The following is a 9,688-nucleotide window of genomic DNA, read 5'->3' as shown; positions in this document are numbered from 1 at the left end:
TGATCTTCAACCTGTAAGGTCTCTGGTCCAGACATTACAGGGACAGGTCTCTCTCTCTCTGATCTTCAACCTGTAAGGTCTCTGGTCCAGACATTACAGGGACAGGTCTCTCTCTCTCTGATCTTCAACCTGTAAGGTCTCTGGTCCAGACATTACAGGGACAGGTCTCTCTCTCTCTCTATGATCTTCAACCTGTAAGGTCTCTGGTCCAGACATTACAGGGACAGGTCTCTCTCTCTGATCTTCAACCTGTAAGGTCTCTGGTCCAGACATTACAGGGACAGGTCTCTCTCTCTCTCTCTGATCTTCAACCTGTAAGGTCTCTGGTCCAGACATTACAGGGGCAGGTCTCTCTCTCTCTCTCTGATCTTCAACCTGTAAGGTCTCTGGTCCAGACATTACAGGGACAGGTCTCTCTCTCTCTCTCTGATCTTCAACCTGTAAGGTCTCTGGTCCAGACATTACAGGGACAGGTCTCTCTCTCTCTCTGATCTTCAACCTGTAAGGTCTCTGGTCCAGACATTACAGGGACAGGTCTCCCTCTCTGATCTTCAACCTGTAAGGTCTCTGGTCCAGGCATTACAGGGACAGGTCTCTCTCTCTCTCTCTGATCTTCAACCTGTAAGGTCTCTGGTCCAGGCATTACAGGGACAGGTCTCTCTCTCTCTCCCTGATCTTCAACCTGTAAGGTCTCTGGTCCAGACATTACAGGGGCAGGTCTCTCTCTCTGATCTTCAACCTGTAAGGTCTCTGGTCCAGACATTACAGGGGCAGGTCTCTCTCTCTGATCTTCAACCTGTAAGGTCTCTGGTCCAGACATTACAGGGACAGGACTCTCTCTCTCTCTCTGATCTTCAACCTGTAAGGTCTCTGGTCCAGACATTACAGAGACAGGTCTCTCTCTCTCTGATCTTCAACCTGTAAGGTCTCTGGTCCAGACATTACAGGGACAGGTCTCTCTCTCTCTCTATGATCTTCAACCTGTAAGGTCTCTGGGCCAGACATTACAGGGGCAGGTCTCTCTCTCTCTGATCTTCAACCTGTAAGGTCTCTGGTCCAGGCATTACAGGGACAGGTCTCTCTCTCTCTCTCTGATCTTCAACCTGTAAGGTCTCTGGTCCAGACATTACAGGGACAGGTCTCTCTCTCTCTGATCTTCAACCTGTAAGGTCTCTGGTCCAGGCATTACAGGGACAGGTCTCTCTCTCTCTCTCTGATCTTCAACCTGTAAGGTCTCTGGTCCAGGCATTACAGGGACAGGTCTCTCTCTCTCTCTCTGATCTTCAACCTGTAAGGTCTCTGGTCCAGACATTACAGGGACAGGTCTCTCTCTCTCTGATCTTCAACCTGTAAGATCTCTGGTACAGACATTATAGGGGCAGGTCTCTCTCTCTCTGATCTTCAACCTGTAAGGTCTCTGGTCCAGACATTATAGGGGCAGGTCTCTCTCTCTGATCTTCAACCTGTAAGGTCTCTGGTCCAGACATTACAGGGGCAGGTCTCTCTCTCTCTGATCTTCAACCTGTAAGGTCTCTGGTCCAGGCATTACAGGGACAGGTCTCTCTCTCTCTCTGATCTTCAACCTGTAAGGTCTCTGGTCCAGGCATTACAGGGACAGGTCTCTCTCTCTCTCCCTGATCTTCAACCTGTAAGGTCTCTGGTCCAGACATTACAGGGACAGGTCTCTCTCTCTCTGATCTTCAACCTGTAAGGTCTCTGGTCCAGGCATTACAGGGACAGGTCTCTCTCTCTGATTTTCAACCTGTAAGGTCTCTGGTCCAGACATTACAGGGACAGGTCTCTCTCTCTCTCTGATCTTCAACCTGTAAGGTCTCTGGTCCAGGCATTACAGGGACAGGTCTCTCTCTCTCTCTGATCTTCAACCTGTAAGGTCTCTGGTCCAGGCATTACAGGGACAGGTCTCTCTATCTCTCCCTGATCTTCAACCTGTAAGGTCTCTAGTCCAGACATTACAGGGGCAGGTCTCTCTCTCTGACCTTCAACCTGTAAGGTCTCTGGTCCAGACATTACAGGGACAGGTCTCTCTCTCTCTCTCTGATCTTCAACCTGTAAGGTCTCTGGTCCAGGCATTACAGGGACAGGTCTCTCTCTCTCTCTCTGATCTTCAACCTGTAAGGTCTCTGGTCCAGGCATTACAGGGACAGGTCTCTCTCTCTCTCCCTGATCTTCAACCTGTAAGGTCTCTGGTCCAGACATTACAGGGGCAGGTCTCTCTCTCTGATCTTCAACCTGTAAGGTCTCTGGTCCAGACATTACAGGGGCAGGTCTCTCTCTCTGATCTTCAACCTGTAAGGTCTCTGGTCCAGACATTACAGGGACAGGACTCTCTCTCTCTCTCTGATCTTCAACCTGTAAGGTCTCTGGTCCAGACATTACAGGGACAGGTCTCTCTCTCTCTGATCTTCAACCTGTAAGGTCTCTGGTCCAGACATTACAGGGACAGGTCTCTCTCTCTCTCTATGATCTTCAACCTGTAAGGTCTCTGGTCCAGACATTACAGGGGCAGGTCTCTCTCTCTGATCTTCAACCTGTAAGGTCTCTGGTCCAGACATTACAGGGACAGGTCTCTCTCTCTCTCTCTGATCTTCAACCTGTAAGGTCTCTGGTCCAGACATTACAGGGGCAGGTCTCTCTCTCTCTCTCTGATCTTCAACCTGTAAGGTCTCTGGTCCAGACATTACAGGGGCAGGTCTCTCTCTCTGATCTTCAACCTGTAAGGTCTCTGGTCCAGACATTACAGGGACAGGTCTCTCTCTCTCTCTCTGATCTTCAACCTGTAAGGTCTCTGGTCCAGACATTACAGGGGCAGGTCTCTCTCTCTCTCTCTGATCTTCAACCTGTAAGGTCTCTGGTCCAGACATTACAGGGACAGGTCTCCCTCTCTGATCTTCAACCTGTAAGGTCTCTGGTCCAGGCATTACAGGGACAGGTCTCTCTCTCTCACTCTGATCTTCAACCTGTAAGGTCTCTGGTCCAGGCATTACAGGGACAGGTCTCTCTCTCTCTCCCTGATCTTCAACCTGTAAGGTCTCTGGTCCAGACATTACAGGGGCAGGTCTCTCTCTCTGATCTTCAACCTGTAAGGTCTCTGGTCCAGACATTACAGGGGCAGGTCTCTCTCTCTGATCTTCATCCTGTAAGGTCTCTGGTCCAGACATTACAGGGACAGGACTCTCTCTCTCTCTCTGATCTTCAACCTGTAAGGTCTCTGGTCCAGACATTACAGGGACAGGTCTCTCTCTCTCTGATCTTCAACCTGTAAGGTCTCTGGTCCAGACATTACAGGGACAGGTCTCTCTCTCTCTCTATGATCTTCAACCTGTAAGGTCTCTGGTCCAGACATTACAGGGGCAGGTCTCTCTCTCTGATCTTCAACCTGTAAGGTCTCTGGTCCAGACATTACAGGGACAGGTCTCTCTCTCTCTCTCTGATCTTCAACCTGTAAGGTCTCTGGTCCAGACATTACAGGGGCAGGTCTCTCTCTCTCTCTCTGATCTTCAACCTGTAAGGTCTCTGGTCCAGACATTACAGGGACAGGTCTCTCTCTCTCTCTCTGATCTTCAACCTGTAAGGTCTCTGGTCCAGGCATTACAGGGGCAGGTCTCTCTCTCTGATCTTCAACCTGTAAGGTCTCTGGTCCAGACATTACAGGGACAGGTCTCTCTCTCTCTCTGATCTTCAACCTGTAAGGTCTCTGGGCCAGACATTACAGGGACAGGTCTCTCTCTCTCTCTCTGATCTTCAACCTGTAAGGTCTCTGGTCCAGACATTACAGGGACAGGTCTCCCTCTCTGATCTTCAACCTGTAAGGTCTCTGGTCCAGGCATTACAGGGACAGGTCTCTCTCTCCCTCTCTGATCTTCAACCTGTAAGGTCTCTGGTCCAGGCATTACAGGGACAGGTCTCTCTCTCTCTCTCTGATCTTCAACCTGTAAGGTCTCTGGTCCAGACATTACAATAGAAAGTATAGGGACATATTTAAATCCAGCTCCCAGATTGCAATTCCTATGACTTCCACTAGATGTCAACAGTCTCTCTTCAACGTTTCAGACTTGTTTCTTCCAAAACGAGGAAGAATTCTCGTTTAGCGAAGAGTTTTGATACAGGAACACAGAGTTGGAAATCAATCTGTGCGCGTGATGAAGAGGACACGCATCTGATAAAATCGCTTTCCTATTGAACATACTTCTTTCCGTATTAAATATTAGAGTTTAATTACATTTTAGGGTTTTTGAGGATTAGATAGAAACGTTTAGCGGTAGCTTTTTGGATTCCTTTCTCTACATGTTGAACGAGTGGATTACTCAAATACATGGCGCCAACCAAACTGACTTTTTGGGATATAAAGAAGGATTTTATCTAACAAAACGACACTACATGTTGTACCTGGGACTCTTAGGATTGCAAATCAGAGGAAGATTTTCAAAAAGGAAGTGAATAATTAATCGCTGTTTGTGAATTTATGAAACCTACGGTGGTTGAAAAATATTTTGATGTGCGGCGCCTTCCTCAAACAATCACATGACTTTCACTGTAAAGCCTATTGAAAATCAGACAACGCAGTTAGATTAACAAGAATTTAAGCTTTTAACCGATATGACACCTATGTACCTAAATGTTTAACATCCATAATTTGTATGATTATTTATTTGAATTGCGCACCCTCCAATTTCACCGGATGTTGTCGACTAGCCGTAAGAAGTTTTAAGAACAAATTCTTATTTACATTGACGTGCTAGGAACAGTGGGTTAACTGGTCTAGGAACAGTGGGTTAGCTGCCTTGTTCAGAACAACAGATCTTTACCTTGTCAGCTCGGAGATTCAATCTAGAAACGTTTTAGTTACTGGCCCAACACTCTAACCACTAGGCTACCTGCCGATCCTAGATCATAATGAATCAGATTACATGGACAGGGGGGACCTGATCCTAGATTAGCGCTCCTCATCTGAGACACTGCCTGTATGAATAAGGATTGCTGTTGTAAAGTCTAGTTACAGCAGGTGTTGACTGCCATCTAGTGGAAGATACTAATAAAACACTTTAATATCAGGGTGGGGAGATGGCTGAGTGAAACAGAAAGTAGAGTTGTTATTTTGTGCAGGATCCATGGTGAGATGACAGAGCAGAAAACACTATATGGAGAGAAGTACAAATAAAGTATTTCTGAACAATAAAGGACAGAGAAAGAGAATAAATACCTGGAATGACATATTATTACTAGTTAGTAGATCTCACAGGGTTCTGTCGTCATTATTTTACCGTACACCAGTGACGTCAGAAGGGACGTGATTTCCTCATATGAAAGTGAAAGTAAGGGTGTGGTCTACGCCTTTACAAAACAGCTGTTGAAACTGTAGCGCACATTTCTCGGCAAACATTAGAAGCAGGATAAATATGTTGATTTGAAGGACAGACGGGCAGACTCTGGTAAGTCTTGGCTACATATAACTATTATAAAGTTAGGTCGTAGTCAGACATTCAATAGACAGAGTAGGCTTGAGATATGATTCTTTATCATGCTGACCAACCTGGACCCGGTTTCCACGATGGAATTTAGGCTTAACGCTAGAAACTCATAATAAGTGGGAAAACGATAATTATCCAAATACAAAATTGAGTAAACGATATTTTACAAATAAAAAGATGCGTAAACATTGTCTAATTATTTCTGAACAATAATTTATTCTAAAGGACAGAGTAAGATAATGAATATCTGCAATGAGATATTACTAGTTAGTAGAACTGCTACTTGAGCTGAGTTGCTGACAGACAGCAGTTTTCAAAGTGTAAACTAATCAGTAGGCCGACATGTTATCAGTAAAACGTCTGGTAAAGATGGTGGAGGAGCTTTTACATTATATGGTTTTATGTTTATCTCAGGGTTTCTCAATCCTTTTGTTCTTACCAGCACTTACACACCTGATTCAACTTAGCATCACATCTTTTAAGACAGTTTAATATTTGAGGCATACAAATGAACATTCTGAAATTAAAAACTTTTGGGTTTGTAGGCCTGTTTACAATTATTAAAGTCACACAATAAGGAGGGGAAAAAACACAACTAAAACTGGTTTAGAGTAAATTATATGTTTTGCAAAAATAATGTAAGAGAGATGTCTCGAAGAAGGACTATAAAAAAAATTGAAGCAAGATGCGGCACAATGTCATGATTTACTGCTGTCGCATGAAACTGACTGTTAGCGCCTCCCTCTGGTTACTATAGTTACATGAAGGGGTGACGCCTTGACTGCAGTTGAAACTGATAACAGAAAGTATCTGTACAGGGCCATTTTGAGATGACAGAGCAGCTCGTAGTTTCATCTCTAAACTGCAACACAGTTTCCAAGTAAAGTGAGTATTTCAGGTTAATAATCTAGAATAAAGCAGAGGGAACATGTGGAATACAGTAAACTAGTGTGGGAGTGCTGCTGAGTCATTCCTACCATGTGGTGCCTTTTCTGTCCACAGGAAATATCAGTTCTTATTTAGTGTAAAATGTGGATTCAAAAGGCTTTAAATATAAGGTGTCCTTTACCTTAAAACACCAAAATATGGATCCTGAAAGGGAATTTTATGCATTTTAACTCATTTTGTCAGAAGATGTAGGTGTTTTTGTCCCCAGGTGTTATATATAAACTTCCACAAGGAATATAAGCCATAAAATAACAAAATGTTAAACTATTTCTTCATTATTTTATAGTCCTAGTTGAAGCCTCTTTCATCAATTACTTTTTTCATGATTATTGTATTTATTATCTATCCATAGGGGAAGCCTGGGCAACTGAAATGTCTGAGCTTTTTCAACAGTGTGACTGTGAACATCTGAACCAAAACCAAATTAAGGGAGACATAAATATGATTAAAAAACAACTGTTGATGCAATATGAAAATAAAATGGGTGGAGGAGATGAATCATAAACCCACATGGAGAACCTTTTGTTTGATTCAGGGTGAATTGGTCTGTGAGATGAATCATAAACCCAAATGGAGAACCTTTTGTTTGATTAAGAGTGAATTTGTGTGTGAGATTAATCATAAACCCAATTTGAGAACCTTTTGTTTGATTAACAGTGAATTGGTGTGTGAGAGTGTCACGGTTGTCGTCGGAAGGATGAGACCAAAGCGCAGTGTGGTGAGTGTACATTTTCCTTTAATTTAAAATGTCACCAACAAAACAACAAACGAAGACACAACCGTGAAGCTTACAGGGCTAAAGTGGCACTAACAAAAGTCAACTACCCACACTGAAAGGAGGGTAAAAGGGCTACCTAAGTATGATTCCCAATCAGAGACAACGATAGACAGCTGTCCCTGATTGAGAACCACACCCGGCCAAAACATAGAAATAAAGAAACAGAAAACAAAACATAGAATGCTACCCCACATCACACCCTGACCTAACTAACTAGAGAAATGAAACGGCTCTCTAAGGTCAGGGCGTGACAGAGAGATATATTATGTATAACCTACCTAAAAGCAAGAGATCGCTATGTGCACAGGGAAAATCAGGGATATTGCCTCTGCGTATTGAAACAGGGAAGATCAGGGATATTGCCTCTGTGTATTGAAACAGGTAAGATCAGTGATTTTGCCTCTGTGTATTGAAACAGGTCAGATCAGGGATATTGTCTCTGCGTATTGAAACAGGTCAGATCAGGGATATTGTCTCTGCGTATTGAAACAGGTATTGTGGTGAAATGGAGGAAAGACTATGTAACTATTGTGACCTCGAAGAAATAGAGAATGAAACTCATGTTATCCTCTATTGCCCTTTCTACCATGATATACACTTGCTCTTATTCCAGAAAGCACAGCAGATATACCCTGTCATTATGTGGCTGAGTGATGGGGAGAAATTGAAATGTTTTTTTTGTCCATTGTGTATTTCTGTTTGTAGAATATTTTTGATAAATCCTGGAATAAAAGAAAAGGGCTACCTATAATCAAATTGTAAAAATATTTAGCTTCTATGTGCTAAAAGGTACTTGTGTATATAGATTGTGTATAGGCTTGTCTCCCATATGAATCTTCTCTTTGTGTTCAAATGCCTTCTGTTGAATTTTTTCTGTATTTATTTATATGTGTATGTTATGTTATGTACAGTTTAAATCGGAAGTTTACATACACTTAGGTTGGAGTCAATAAAACTAGTTTTTCAAACACTCCACAAATGTCTTGTTAACAACCTATAGTTTTTTGTAAGTCGGTTAGGACATCTACTTTGTGCATGACGCAAGTAATTTTTCCAACAAATGTTTACAGACAGATTATTTCACTTATAATTCACTGTATCACAATTCCAGTGGGTCAGAATTGTACATACATTAAGTTGACTGTGCATTTAAAGAGCTTGAAATTTTCCAGAAAATTATGTCATGGCTGTTGAAGCTTCTGATAGGCTAATTGACATAATTTGAGTCAATTGAAGGTGTACCTGTGGATGTATTTCAAGGCCTACCTTCAAACGCAGTGCCTCTTTGCTTGTCATCATGGGAAAATCAAAAGAAATTAGCCAAGACCTCAGAAAACAAATGTACACCTCCACAAGTCTGGTTCATCCTTGGGAGCAATTTCCAAACACCTGAAGGTACCACGTTCATCTGTACAAACAATAGTACACAAGTATAAACACCATGGGACCACACAGCCGTCACACCGCTCCAGAAGGAGACGCGTTCTGTCTCCTAGAGATGAACGCACTTTGGTGCGAAAAGTGCAAATCAATCCCAGAACACCTGCAAATGACCTTGTGAAGATGCTGGAGGAAACAGGTACAAAAGTGTCTATATCCACAGTTAAACAAGTCCTATATCGACATAACCTGTAAGGCCGCTCAGCAACTAAGAAGCCACTGCTCCAAAACCGCATAAAAAAAGCAAGACTACGGTTTGCAACTGCACATGGGGACAAAGATCGTACTTTTTGGAGAAATGTCCTCTGGTCTGGTGAAACAAAAATAGAACTGTTTGGCCATAATGACCATCGTTATGTTTAGAGGAAAAAGGGGGAGGCTTGCAAGCCTAAGAACACCATCCCAACCATGAAGCACGGTTGGCAGCATCATGTTGGGGGTGGCAGCATCATGTTGTGGGGGTGCTTTAATGCACTTCACAAAATAGATGGCATCATGACAAAGGAAAATTATGTGGATATATTGAAGCCACATCTCAAGACATCAGTCAGGAAGTTAAAGCTTGTTCGCAAATGGGTCTTTCAAATTGACAATGACCCCAAGCGCACTTCCAAAGTTATGGAAAAATGGCTTAAGGACAGCAAAGTCAAGGTATTGGAGTGGCCATCACAAAGCCCTGACCTCAATCCTATAGAAAATGTGTGGGCAGAACTGAAAAAGCGTGTGTGTGCAAGGAGGCCTACAAACCTGACTCAGTTACACAAGCCCTGTCAGGAGGAATGGGCCAAAATTCACACAATTTATTGTGGGAAGCTTGTGGAAGGCTACCCAAAACGTTTGACCCAATTTAAACAATTTAGGCAATGCTACCAAATAATAATTGAGTGTATGAAACTTCTGACGCACTGGGAATGTGATGAAAGAAATAAAAGCTGAAATAAATCATTCTCTCTACTATTATTCTGACATTTCACATTCTTAAAATAATTTGGTGATCCTAACTGACACAAAACAAGGACTTTTTAGGAGGATT

At 43.0% G+C, this 9,688-nt stretch overlaps 1 long non-coding RNA gene across 1 annotated transcript; it reads left to right on the top strand.

Annotated features, from left to right (window-relative positions):
* Positions 1-5,399: 5,399 nt before the first annotated feature.
* On the top strand, positions 5,400-7,877 carry LOC120037812. Its single transcript, XR_005474878.1, has 3 exons — positions 5,400-5,450; positions 7,095-7,155; positions 7,829-7,877. It is a non-coding gene; the product is annotated as an uncharacterized LOC120037812 (long non-coding RNA).
* The last annotated feature ends 1,811 nt before the right edge of the window (positions 7,878-9,688 follow it).

This window comes from Salvelinus namaycush, unplaced genomic scaffold (genome assembly GCF_016432855.1).
Source record: "Salvelinus namaycush isolate Seneca unplaced genomic scaffold, SaNama_1.0 Scaffold1889, whole genome shotgun sequence".
Classification (NCBI taxonomy): domain Eukaryota; kingdom Metazoa; phylum Chordata; class Actinopteri; order Salmoniformes; family Salmonidae; genus Salvelinus; species Salvelinus namaycush.
This window is presented reverse-complemented; position numbering and strand designations above follow the sequence as displayed.